Source organism: Triturus cristatus, chromosome 4_2, assembly GCF_964204655.1.
Source record: "Triturus cristatus chromosome 4_2, aTriCri1.1, whole genome shotgun sequence".
Classification (NCBI taxonomy): Eukaryota; Metazoa; Chordata; class Amphibia; order Caudata; family Salamandridae; genus Triturus; species Triturus cristatus.
In genome coordinates this window covers 279048007-279058874 of record NC_140586.1, presented here as the reverse complement: position 1 = coordinate 279058874, position 10868 = coordinate 279048007, and positions in this window count along the sequence as shown.

The window sequence follows — 10868 nt, the reverse complement described above, 5'->3', positions numbered from 1 at the left end:
AAAACTCACACAAAAATGTAAAAAGAGAAAATGGACTTAATATTGCACCTATCACTTTAAATAAGACAATCTAGACGTAGAAAACCCTATGGTCCAGTTGAAGGCATATCGCCGAAACGCGTAGACCGTTTGTACCCCCTACCTTGGAGATGGAATAAATTAATAGAAAAATCCAACCTGCTTCGAGTCCTGATTGGGGTGCTGTGGATGCCTGTTACTACCGGATGGGTAGTTTTGGTGAATTCTTCAAAATATCGTGCGGAGGCTGACAACACACACCACGAGCACTCGGGAGCTGAGGTAATTGGCGGACGCTTCGTACAGCTGAATTGAAGCGGTGAGAGATTGCCGTCAGAACCTCTGTCAGAAAATTCCGCCTGAAGTCGTACTGATACAACGCTGAGAGGCGAACGCAGGTGCTTTGGAGCCGAGGCTGCTACGGTGTTCGGTGAGTACGGATCGCCTGGGGGAAGTGGTGGGTGTGTCGACGGGTCACGGAGGTGGCACGAGTTCGCCGCATCTCTGCCGAGTCCCGGGCGCCAAGGAAAACCCGTTACACCTAGTAAGCGGCCGAGATCCACAAAAGGCTCGATCTTTGCATATGAGGGCTCCTCACGGAAAAAATAAACAATACTGACAATAAATTTCTTGTGGAATCGTGGAAGTCAATAACGAAACGACATTTTTCCGAATTTTGGCATTTCAGGTACTCGAATGGCCAAAAACAACCAGGACTCGGAGGCAGTATAAATTGAATTAAACAAGCAACATTGAAAGTAAGCACAGCTCCTTGGTTGAGGGTAGTGGTAATATCGCTTCACCACTACATATTGGTGATAACAAAACGATAAAAAAGAATAATAAAAAATAAAAAATAAAAGCAAATCAACACATGAAAAATGGCTGAAAGGAGCAAAAACAGAGCACTACGGGCTAATGAATTATTGGATGACGATATGGTCTCCAAGGGAAGCTTGTACACCCTGGACAAATCCAAAGACAGCACAAAGAAATCTTTGCAAGGGGTTGTCAGGGATCTGCAACAATGCAGAATCATGGAAGTTAACAAATGGTGGGAAAAGACCACATTGGAAAAATACATTGAGTTTAAAAGAGTGCCACGTGGACTAAGAATTCTGTTAATGCCAACATTAAATGATTTGGACCAAGATCTTATCAAACAATGGCAAATTGACACGAATGAATGCTCTTTTAAATTAATGCGAAATCTGATAATCCATGCTGAAAGGAAGTTGTTAAACATGATCGAGAAAATTAAAGAGTTAGAAGGTGAACTAGAAAAATTTACGGATAATGAGGAAAAGAAGGAATTACTAATGTCCATGGAAAAGAAAATTGAGAAACATGAACAAGATAATGAAAAACGGAAAGCATCCAAATTCAACCGTGATCGCATTGATTATGCATCAGGGCGCATTTATACTTTCGCGAGAAAATTTGATCATTTAAGAAGCAGAGCCTTGATGGAAAAACACACGGGGGAACGACCAACTGCCACACCAGAAAGCTCGGATGTAAGCTCTGCAGATGAAGAACAAAACACTGGTTTGGATTTTTTGGGGGAGATGCGGTTAATGCAAATGGTGACGCGGCAGAGAGGAAGGGGAAGAGGCTCAACAATGGGAAGAGGACAAACCACACAGGCACAAGAAGAAGCAGGAAGAGGATCAGGATCCAAAAAGCAAAGAGGAAAGAAATGAAAAAATTAATGACATTTTCAACTGAAGGAGATCTGGTCATAAACCTCTCAAAAAAGACCTTAAATCAAAATCATATACAATTATTGAATAGAGGTCTATCATATTGTCCTAATCAGAACCTGGACATCCCCAACATCAGGATTGATCTATACAAATTCTGTCGCAAACTAAAACTGCAAAAACACTATACTGAAAAAATAGTCAGTCAAAGACCAGACTCCCGCAATTCTGACACAATCTCCCCATTGGACTCAAATGATCTTGTAAACTTAAGGACACTAGATGCCCTAGAAGAGGGACTGGACGATACCAGAGAGAAAATAACTGACCTTAAATTATGCCAAAAAATGGGAATAACTACTGGAGAAGGAGGTAGGAGTGGTCTGAAAAAACAATCAACGTTCTGTCCCCAACTAACACCAGGGAATAAAGTGGATGTTTTCCAAGAGCTTATGATTGAAGACATCAACAAACTCATAACCTCTAAAACAACTGATTCTCAAATTAAAGAGAGAGTAAAAAATAACAAACTGAAAAAACATCAAAATAGAAATTGGAATTTAACAAGAGGTGAATATCAGGCTCTAAAAGAACTAAGAGAGGATCCTGAAATAATAATTAAAGCCTCAGACAAAGGAGGTAATATAGTTGTACAAGATACTGAGAACTATCTTGAGGAAGCCAGGAGGCAACTCGCTAATCAAGAACATTATGAATGTTTGAAAGAAAATCCAAAGGAACAATGGACACAAGAATTCCATCAAAAATTGAAAGTATGGAATGAAAACGAGTTGATCGATTTCAATGAATACATGTACCTAAAAACAAACCATCCTATTGTACCAACAATATATTTCTTACCAAAGGTACATAAGTCCACTAGTAAACCACCATGGAGACCAATTGTGAGCTCAATAGGGTCACTCCTGGAAAACACATCAAGGTTTATTGACACATTCCTCATTAAATATGTAACTTCGCTCCCTTCTTACATAAAGGACACAACAGACTTCCTGAGGACAATCCAGGATGTACAATGGAACGAAAATATGATAATGGCAACTGTTGATGTCTGCTCGTTATATACTTCAATCCTACATCAAGATGGTATAGATGCAGTTAGGGAATTCCTCAACACAAGATCATTGAGCTATTTAGAACATTCGAATATGCTTATTGAAATGTTAACGTACTGCTTGACACATAACATCTTTCTTTTTAACAAAGACCTCTTTCTTCAATGACAAGGAACGGCAATGGGGACATCTTTTGCCCCAACATATGCTAACATCCTGATGGGCGTGTGGGAACAAGACGTCTTAAAAAAAAACAACATGAATATCATCAAATGGTGTCGGTTCATAGACGATCTGTTCATCATTTGGAATGGGGAACAACAAGATCTAGAAACATTCATTGCCTCCTTAGGAAAGAACAAATTCAATCTAACTTTTACTTCCACTGTCAGCAAAGAAAAAATTATATTCTTGGATGTAGAAATTTTCATCAGAAATCAAAAAATTTGCAGTAAAATACATCGAAAACCTACTGCCTGTAATAGCATCCTTCATGCTAACAGTGGACATCCTCAACACCTGAAATGGAGCATACCCTATGGACAAATGTTAAGGGTAAAAAGGAACTGTTCCGAAATTGAAGACATGAACCAACAACTAAATGAAATGAGTGCACGTTTCCTAGAAAGAGGTTATCCCATTGAAGTGATCAGAACAGCTAGATCCAAGATCAATGGAAAATCAAGGGAATCTATACTTAGAGTTCATGTGGAAGACGAAATTGAACATCTGGAAGAGCAGGACACAATCAGACTAATTGTGGATTTCAATAATGAAAACGTTGAAATTAAGAAAATGATCAGGAAGAATTGGAAAATCTTAATGTTGGATGAAACTCTCAAGGAAAAACTTCCAACTTACCCAAGCATAACTTATAGAAGAACTGCAAGTTTGGGGGATATTCTTACACAGAGCCATTATGAAGAAAAAAATTCAAAAAAACAGAAAAATTGGCTAAACACTCCGGGATTTTGGAAATGTCAGAAATGTAAGGCCTGTGAATATGGCCAGAACAAACAAAACTTTGAATTACAAAATGGTGAACTAGAGCAAATTCAAGATCACATCACCTGTGAGTCACATCATGTAATTTATATCCTGGAGTGTTTATGTAAGAAACAATATGTTGGAAGTACCATAAACAAGTTAAAATTAAGAATATTGCAACACCTAAGAGCAATCAAAAATAAAGACTTCAGCTACCCAATTGCAAAACATTTCTCTGAACATCATGGGAGCAATGACCGAGAACTGAAATATTTTGGAATCAAGATTGCTACTTGGAAGAACAGAGGGGGAGATAGAACTCTTGATTTGAGAAAAATGGAATCAAGATATATCTTGAAAATTGGCACAGAGACCCCCTTTGGCCACAACTTGGATGCTGAACTGTATATACATTTGCAATAAAAACATCAGGATAAGAGTTATTACACCCAATTTAAAATCAGATTTTGAATGAATTTATAAATCTGGAAGATCATTGTAAACATTATCGAATGAAGAGAGAAAAAAGAGAAAAAGAATGCTTCCTTTGGGAATGCTGAAGTTATTTGTTTGTCTATTAGTGCTAAGATGATCTTGAGAGTAGAGATGGTCAAGGGACCCAGTAAGAGAGATTATATCATAATTTGGGATTTTGAAATTTTGTACTTTACATTGAACATATTCATTCTTGTCTTCTCCTTTGTGTTGCTCCCCCCTTTTTTTAATTGGGAGAGTACGTTAATTACATAAATACTGATATTGCATTATTTGCACAGAACTTTTGGTAAATATAGTGGATTATAACAAAAAAGACATAGAAAATACTGAAAAGCATGAATGATTTCGATAAAATTGTACTTTACATGGAAATTGTTGAGATATGTCAAATGTATCTCTTTAACTTACCAAAATGAAGCTTTTGCTATTTTGCACAAATTCAGAAAATTTAAATTAATGAAATTATATTCACACTATAGAGAAGAGTTTAGGTAATATCACAAAAAACCCCAAGAAAATGTAAAAAATCTCTCTAAAAAATCTCTCTATGAAATCGCTAATTAGTTGATCCCTTCTCAAACTTTTGAGAATTTGTTTAACTTTTGCACAAACACTCATGCACTTTATATAGCAGAAAATATATATGCAGTGTGAGAAGTTGGCCTGGTATATGATGCTCACTAGTTAAAGTGATCACCTTGTACCATGCCAAGCAACCCTTATGGTGTGGTTGTAAGTCAACCTTTTCGGACTAGCTGCCCTAGTGGTAGCGTAGGCTAAGCAGTCTTTGAGGCTAAACTCGAGAAGCGTGTTAAGCCAGCTGTTTTATCAAATGCAACCCCCTTTTATACCAATGAAAGGACACCACACAGATATATATTCAAAATATATATGTATTTATTTCTCAAAGTAACCCCTAGTCTCTTTATGAGCACAGGAGCACAAATCGTCAAACAAGATTACAGTAGAATACACAGAAGTTGCACTTTATATGGATAGGCCCTGGTGGCCGCTCGAACCATATACTAAAATAGTGGTATAAGTACCACGAACAGAAAAGGGAAGAGGCCTAGGGCCTCTAGAATCGCTGGGCCTACAAGGAGCTAACTTCAGTTAGTGACCAGGAGGTCCACGGGTGGCGTGTGCAGAGCAAATAGTCACACGTGTGCTCCCATAGGTTTCAATGGGTGCGTAAAAAGTACAAAGTTACTGCAAAAAGGATCTTCCGGATGGACAAGGAACTCAAGATTTGGAACACAGGCACTAGAGATGTAATACTACACTTGGGCACAGGAGTGCCAGCTTTACCTCACCCACAGGAAGCGGGTGCATAGGCCTCGAAGTGCGTCGGGTTTCTTCTATCTGTTCCGTGGAGCCTGTGGACAAAGATGCTGCAGGCGGTCGGTCCGGGAGAGATGCGGTGGATCCAAGGGTGGATCGGAGATGTTGAAGACCTGTAAGCAGAGGGGACAGTGTTCACAGTCACTAGCCAGTGACCAGCGTGGCACCAGGTGGGTACCAGGCAATGTCGGGTGCAAACAGGAAGAAAGGTGTAGCTTGTCTCTGCAGCCACGTGGTCCCTGGAGGTCGACGACGTCCAGAAGTCGGTTCACTAGCTGTCCCACGCAGGCTCTCGCTGTTGGCGGTGTCGGCGACTTGATCGAAGCAAACAAGCCTTGGCAAAAGCAATTTTTGTAGGAGATGAAATAAGCTGATGGTTCTGACCAGCAAGGTCAGAAGGACTGCTCCTTTGGAGGGGAGCAAGGGCCAGTCTGGAGCAACCAGACCAGGGGTGTATTTTGTGAAGTTCGTCGCCAAGATGGCCACTAGCCAGCGGGCCAGCAACCGGTTAGGCGCGCCGAGTGGCAAAATGCAGAAGGGCCCCACGCAGATCGTGGAGATGCTGGAGGGCTCACCTTTGGTGCAGATGCTGCTCGAGGGTTGGGCTTCTCAGATCCCAAAGCACAACTTGGAGGGATCCTCGGTTGTTGCACTTGCAGCTTGTCATCATCGTTCCAAGATGGCTGGCTCCACGTGTCTCGTTGCCTCCTCGGGTCTCCTCTTTTCAGGGACTGTGGATCGGGCGGTGAGAGGTCTGGAGGTCCAGGTCTTGTCAGTCTCTGGGCTCGGGCTCCGGCGGGAGGCGGCGGCAAAGCAGACGTTGATTCGCTGGATGGTGCTTGCGTTAGCAAGGTGGTCACTCCCTGACCACAGGGGAGATTTCCTTCAGTCTTCTGTGCAGCAGAATGTTGAAGTTCCCGTCTTCTTCTTAGTTTCAAGTTGATTCCAGGATGTCTGAAGTCTTAGGACACAGCTCCTACCTTTAAGCGGATTCTAGGGGCCGGACTACCTGCTTGGTCCCTCCCTATGGGTGGGACCAGGAAGGGGGGTGGTTACACCCCCAATCCTTTGTCCAGCTCGCCCCAGGCCCGGGACTGGTGTGCCCCAGGACCGGTTTGAACTGGCATATGCACCGAGGCTCCTTGTGAGCCACAGGCATGTCTGGTTTCTTTCAAGCCCTACCTGACCAATACACAAAATCCTGTCTGGGGTGGTGCATGCACCTCCCCTGGCAGGAAACCCTTTGTCCACACCTCCCAAGCTGGAAGGACTCCCAGCAGCAGGAGGGCAGACTTGTGTCTGTGGTGGCAGCATCCATTTTGTGGAGCTGAGGCTATGTCTGATTTTACCCGGGTTTCAGGTACTGTACATGTCGTGTCCCTCTAGAAGGGTGGAATGCTAACCCCGTCGCCAGAATTGGCGAGGGGTTAGTATTCCAATTCGTATGACACCTTACTCGACATGTTTTGATAAAGCCAAACCAAAGATAGCATTTAACCGCGAGGTTCATAATGCACTTAAGAGTATATGGTATGACGATATCTGGAAACAGTAGACGGAAGTTGTTCCGACCACTGCAGACAGGCTCAGCTCATGCCAGAGCACCATCTCACATGGAACCAAGCACTCTGCCTTCAGGATTGTTCAGGCCTGCCATAGGAGTGACTTATAGGTTACCAGGTGTCCCATTTAAGGTTAGGTATAGGTATACTACACCTAAGTAAGAGGTGATTACACCAACTTACCCCAGCTGAGTGATCAGCCAGTTGTGTCAAATTGTTAGGCCAAGCCTGGGGTGGCATAATACATGCTTCAGCCCCTGGCAGGCCTTGGGTACACCAATGCCCTGGGTACCTAGTGTACACTGGTACAGGGGCTGACAGGGTGATCCACTTCCAATTGGTTATGCACCTAGGGTGCATAGTTTTAATTTAGTAGAGAGAACAGCAGGCTGGGGGTCTGATTGGCAGGCCCACAGCCTCAATATGTCAAAAACCAGTGAAGCAAAAAGCAAAAATTTGGGGTGACCATAGGATAGCAGACCCTACTCTCCTACACAACCCCCCCCCCCAAACGCTGGGACATTAAACTAGCCTTGACCAGTCTCGTCTTCATGTCCTACGTGGAAGTACCTGGAGAGACCATCTGCATTCCCATGGTCAGTACCTGGCCGGTGCTCCACTGTGTAGTTCATCCCCTGTAGGGAAATGGACCACCTAAGCAGTTTGGGGTTTTCACCCTTCATCTGATTTAGCCACAAGAGGGGCTTATGGTCGGTCTGAATCTTGAAGTGAGTGCCAAACAAGTATGGCCTCAGCTTCTTCAGGGCCCACACCACAGCAAAGGCCTCCCTCTCAATAGCTGACCAATTCTTCTCTCTGGGGTTCAACCTTCTGCTAATAAAAGCAATGGGTTGGTCTTGACCATCTACATTAAGTTGTGACAGCACAGCTCCCACACCCAACTCAGAAGCATCTGTTTGGACAATAAACTCTTTGGAGTAGTCAGGACTTTTCAGGATAGGTGCAGAGCACATGGCCTCCTTCAGGTCATCAAATGCCTTTTGACAGCTTACTGTCCACTGAACCTTTTTGGGCATCTTCTTGGATGTCAGATCATTAAGAGGAGTCACAATGGACCCATAGTTCTTAACAAACTTCCTGTAGTACCCAGTCAAGCCCAAGAAAGCTCAAACTTGAGTCTGGGTGGTTGGAGGAGACCAGTCCTTGATGGATTGTATCTTACTCTCCAGTGGTTGAACTTGGCCTCCACCTACAAGGTGGCCCAAATACACAACCTTACTCTGCCCTATCTGGCACTTAGTGGCCTTGATAGTGAGGCCTGCCCGTTGCAGAGCCTCAAGAGCCTTCTTCAGGTGGATCAGGTGATCCTCCCAGGTGGAGCTAAAGACAGCAATGTCATCAAGATATGCTGCGCAAAAGTCATCCAACCCAGTAAGGACTTGGTTCACCAGCCTTTGGAAGGTGGCAGGTGCATTCTTCAGACCAAAGGGCATCACCACAAACTGGTAGTGCCCCCCTGGGGTTGAGAATGCTGTTTTGGCCTTAGACTCCTCAGCTAATCTGATTTGCCAATAGCCAGCTGTCAAGTCAAATGTGCTCAAAAACTTTGCAGAAGCTAGTTTGTCTATGAGCTCATCTGCCCTTGGAATAGGGTGTGCATCTGTCCTGGTGACAGCATTGAGACCCCTGTAGTCCACACAGAACCTCATCTCTCTCTTGCCATCTTTGGTGTGAGGTTTGGGGACCAGAACCACTGGGCTAGCCCAGGGGCTCTCTGAGGGTTCAATGACACCTAATTCCAGCATTTTATGTACCTCAGCCTTTATACAGTCCCTGACGTGGTCAGGTTGTCTGTAAAGCTTGTTCTTTACAGGCAGACTGTCACCAGTGTCCACCACATGGGTACACCAGTCAGTTTGACTAGGTATCAAGGAAAACATATGTGAAAATGATTGTAGAACCTGTCTACATTCAGTCTGCTGATGGGCAGTGAGGTTGCCTCCAAGGGTCACTCCTTCAACTGAGCCATCTTCAGGGTTCTGAGACAACAGGTCTGGGAGAGGGTCACTCTCTTCCTCCTGTCCCTCATCTGTAGCCATGAGCAAGCCCATGTCTGCCCTGTCAACATATGCTTTAAGCCTGTTAACATGGAGTACCCTGTGGGGACTCCTGGGAGTTCCTAGGTCTACCAAGTAGGTGACCTCTCCCTTCTTTTCCAGGATTGTATGGGGTCCAGACCATTTGTCTTGGAGTGCTGCTGGGGCCACTGGCTCCAACACCCATACCTTCTATCCTGGCTGAAACTCAACCAAGACAGCCTTTTGGTCATGCCAAGCTTTCTGTAAGGCCTGGCTTGCCTCAAGGTTTTTGGATGCCTTCTCCATATACTCAGCCATCCTGGAGCGGAGACCAAGTACATAGTCCACTATGTCTTGCTTAGGCTTATTGAGAGGTAACTCCCATCCTTCCTTCACCAAACACAGTGGGCCTCTTACAGGGTGCCCAAACAACAATTCAAAGGGGCTGTAGCCAACTCCTTTTTGTGGGACCTCTCTGTAAGCAAACAGAAGGCAGGGTAGAAGGATGTCCCATCTTCGCCTAAGCTTTTCAGGTAATCCTTTGATCATACCCTTTAGGGTCTTGTTGAATCTCTCAACAAGCCCATTGCATTGTGGGTGATAAGGGGTGGTGAACTTGTAGTTGACACCACATTCCTTCCACATAGCTGTCAAGTATCCTGACATGAAGTTGGTACCTCTGTCAGAAACTACCTCCTTAGGAAACCCCACTCTGGAGAATACTCCCAGCAGGGCCCTGGCCACAACAGGAGCTGTAGTGGTCCTAAGGGGAATTGCCTCTGGATACCTGGTGGCATGATCCACTACCACCAGTATAAATCTGTGCCCAGATGCAGTGGGAGGATCCATGGGACCCACTATGTCTATTCCCACTCTTTCAAAGGGGACCCCCACCACAGGTAGTGGTATTAGGGGGGCCTTTGTTGTGCCACCTGATTTACCACTGGCTTGGCAGGTCACACAGGAGCGACAAAACTCCTTTGTATCTTCATTCATGTGAGGCCAGTGAAAGTGAGGGACAAGCCTGTCCCAAGTCTTGTTCTGGCCTAAGTGTCCTGCTAAAGGAATATCATGGGCCAAGGTAAGAAGGAAGCCCCTAAATTGCAGAAGTATAACCAACCTCCTGGTAGCACCAGGCTTGGGGTCTCTAGCCTCTGAATAAAGGAGCCCTTCATCCCAATACACTTTATGGGTACCTTGAGCATTCCCAGCAGCCTCAGCAGCAGCCAGCTGTCTGAGGGGTTCAAGAGAGGGACAGGATAACTGAGCCTGCCTCAAGTCAGCCCTTGAAGGTCCCCCTGTCCCCAGAAACTCAACCTGATCAGGTTCAAGCTCTTCAGGGACAGTTCCTTCAGGGTCCTCTAGATCAGCTTCCTGGGAAGGCTGATCATCACTCTGAGGCAGGGGGGAAGGCACAGCCTTGACCCTCCTGTTCTTCTTCTTGGTAGGTGCTTGGTCCATTGTTCCAGGATCCAAGACCTGAGGTTCAGTGAGGCACTTTTTGGCCTGCGACCTGGTCACAGCAAGGACATGTGATGATATACCTAACATCTCTGCATGAGTCCTGTACTCCACTTCTGACCATAGAGAACTCTCTAGGTCATTGCCCAACAAACATTCTACTGGGAGGTCTGCACTAACCAC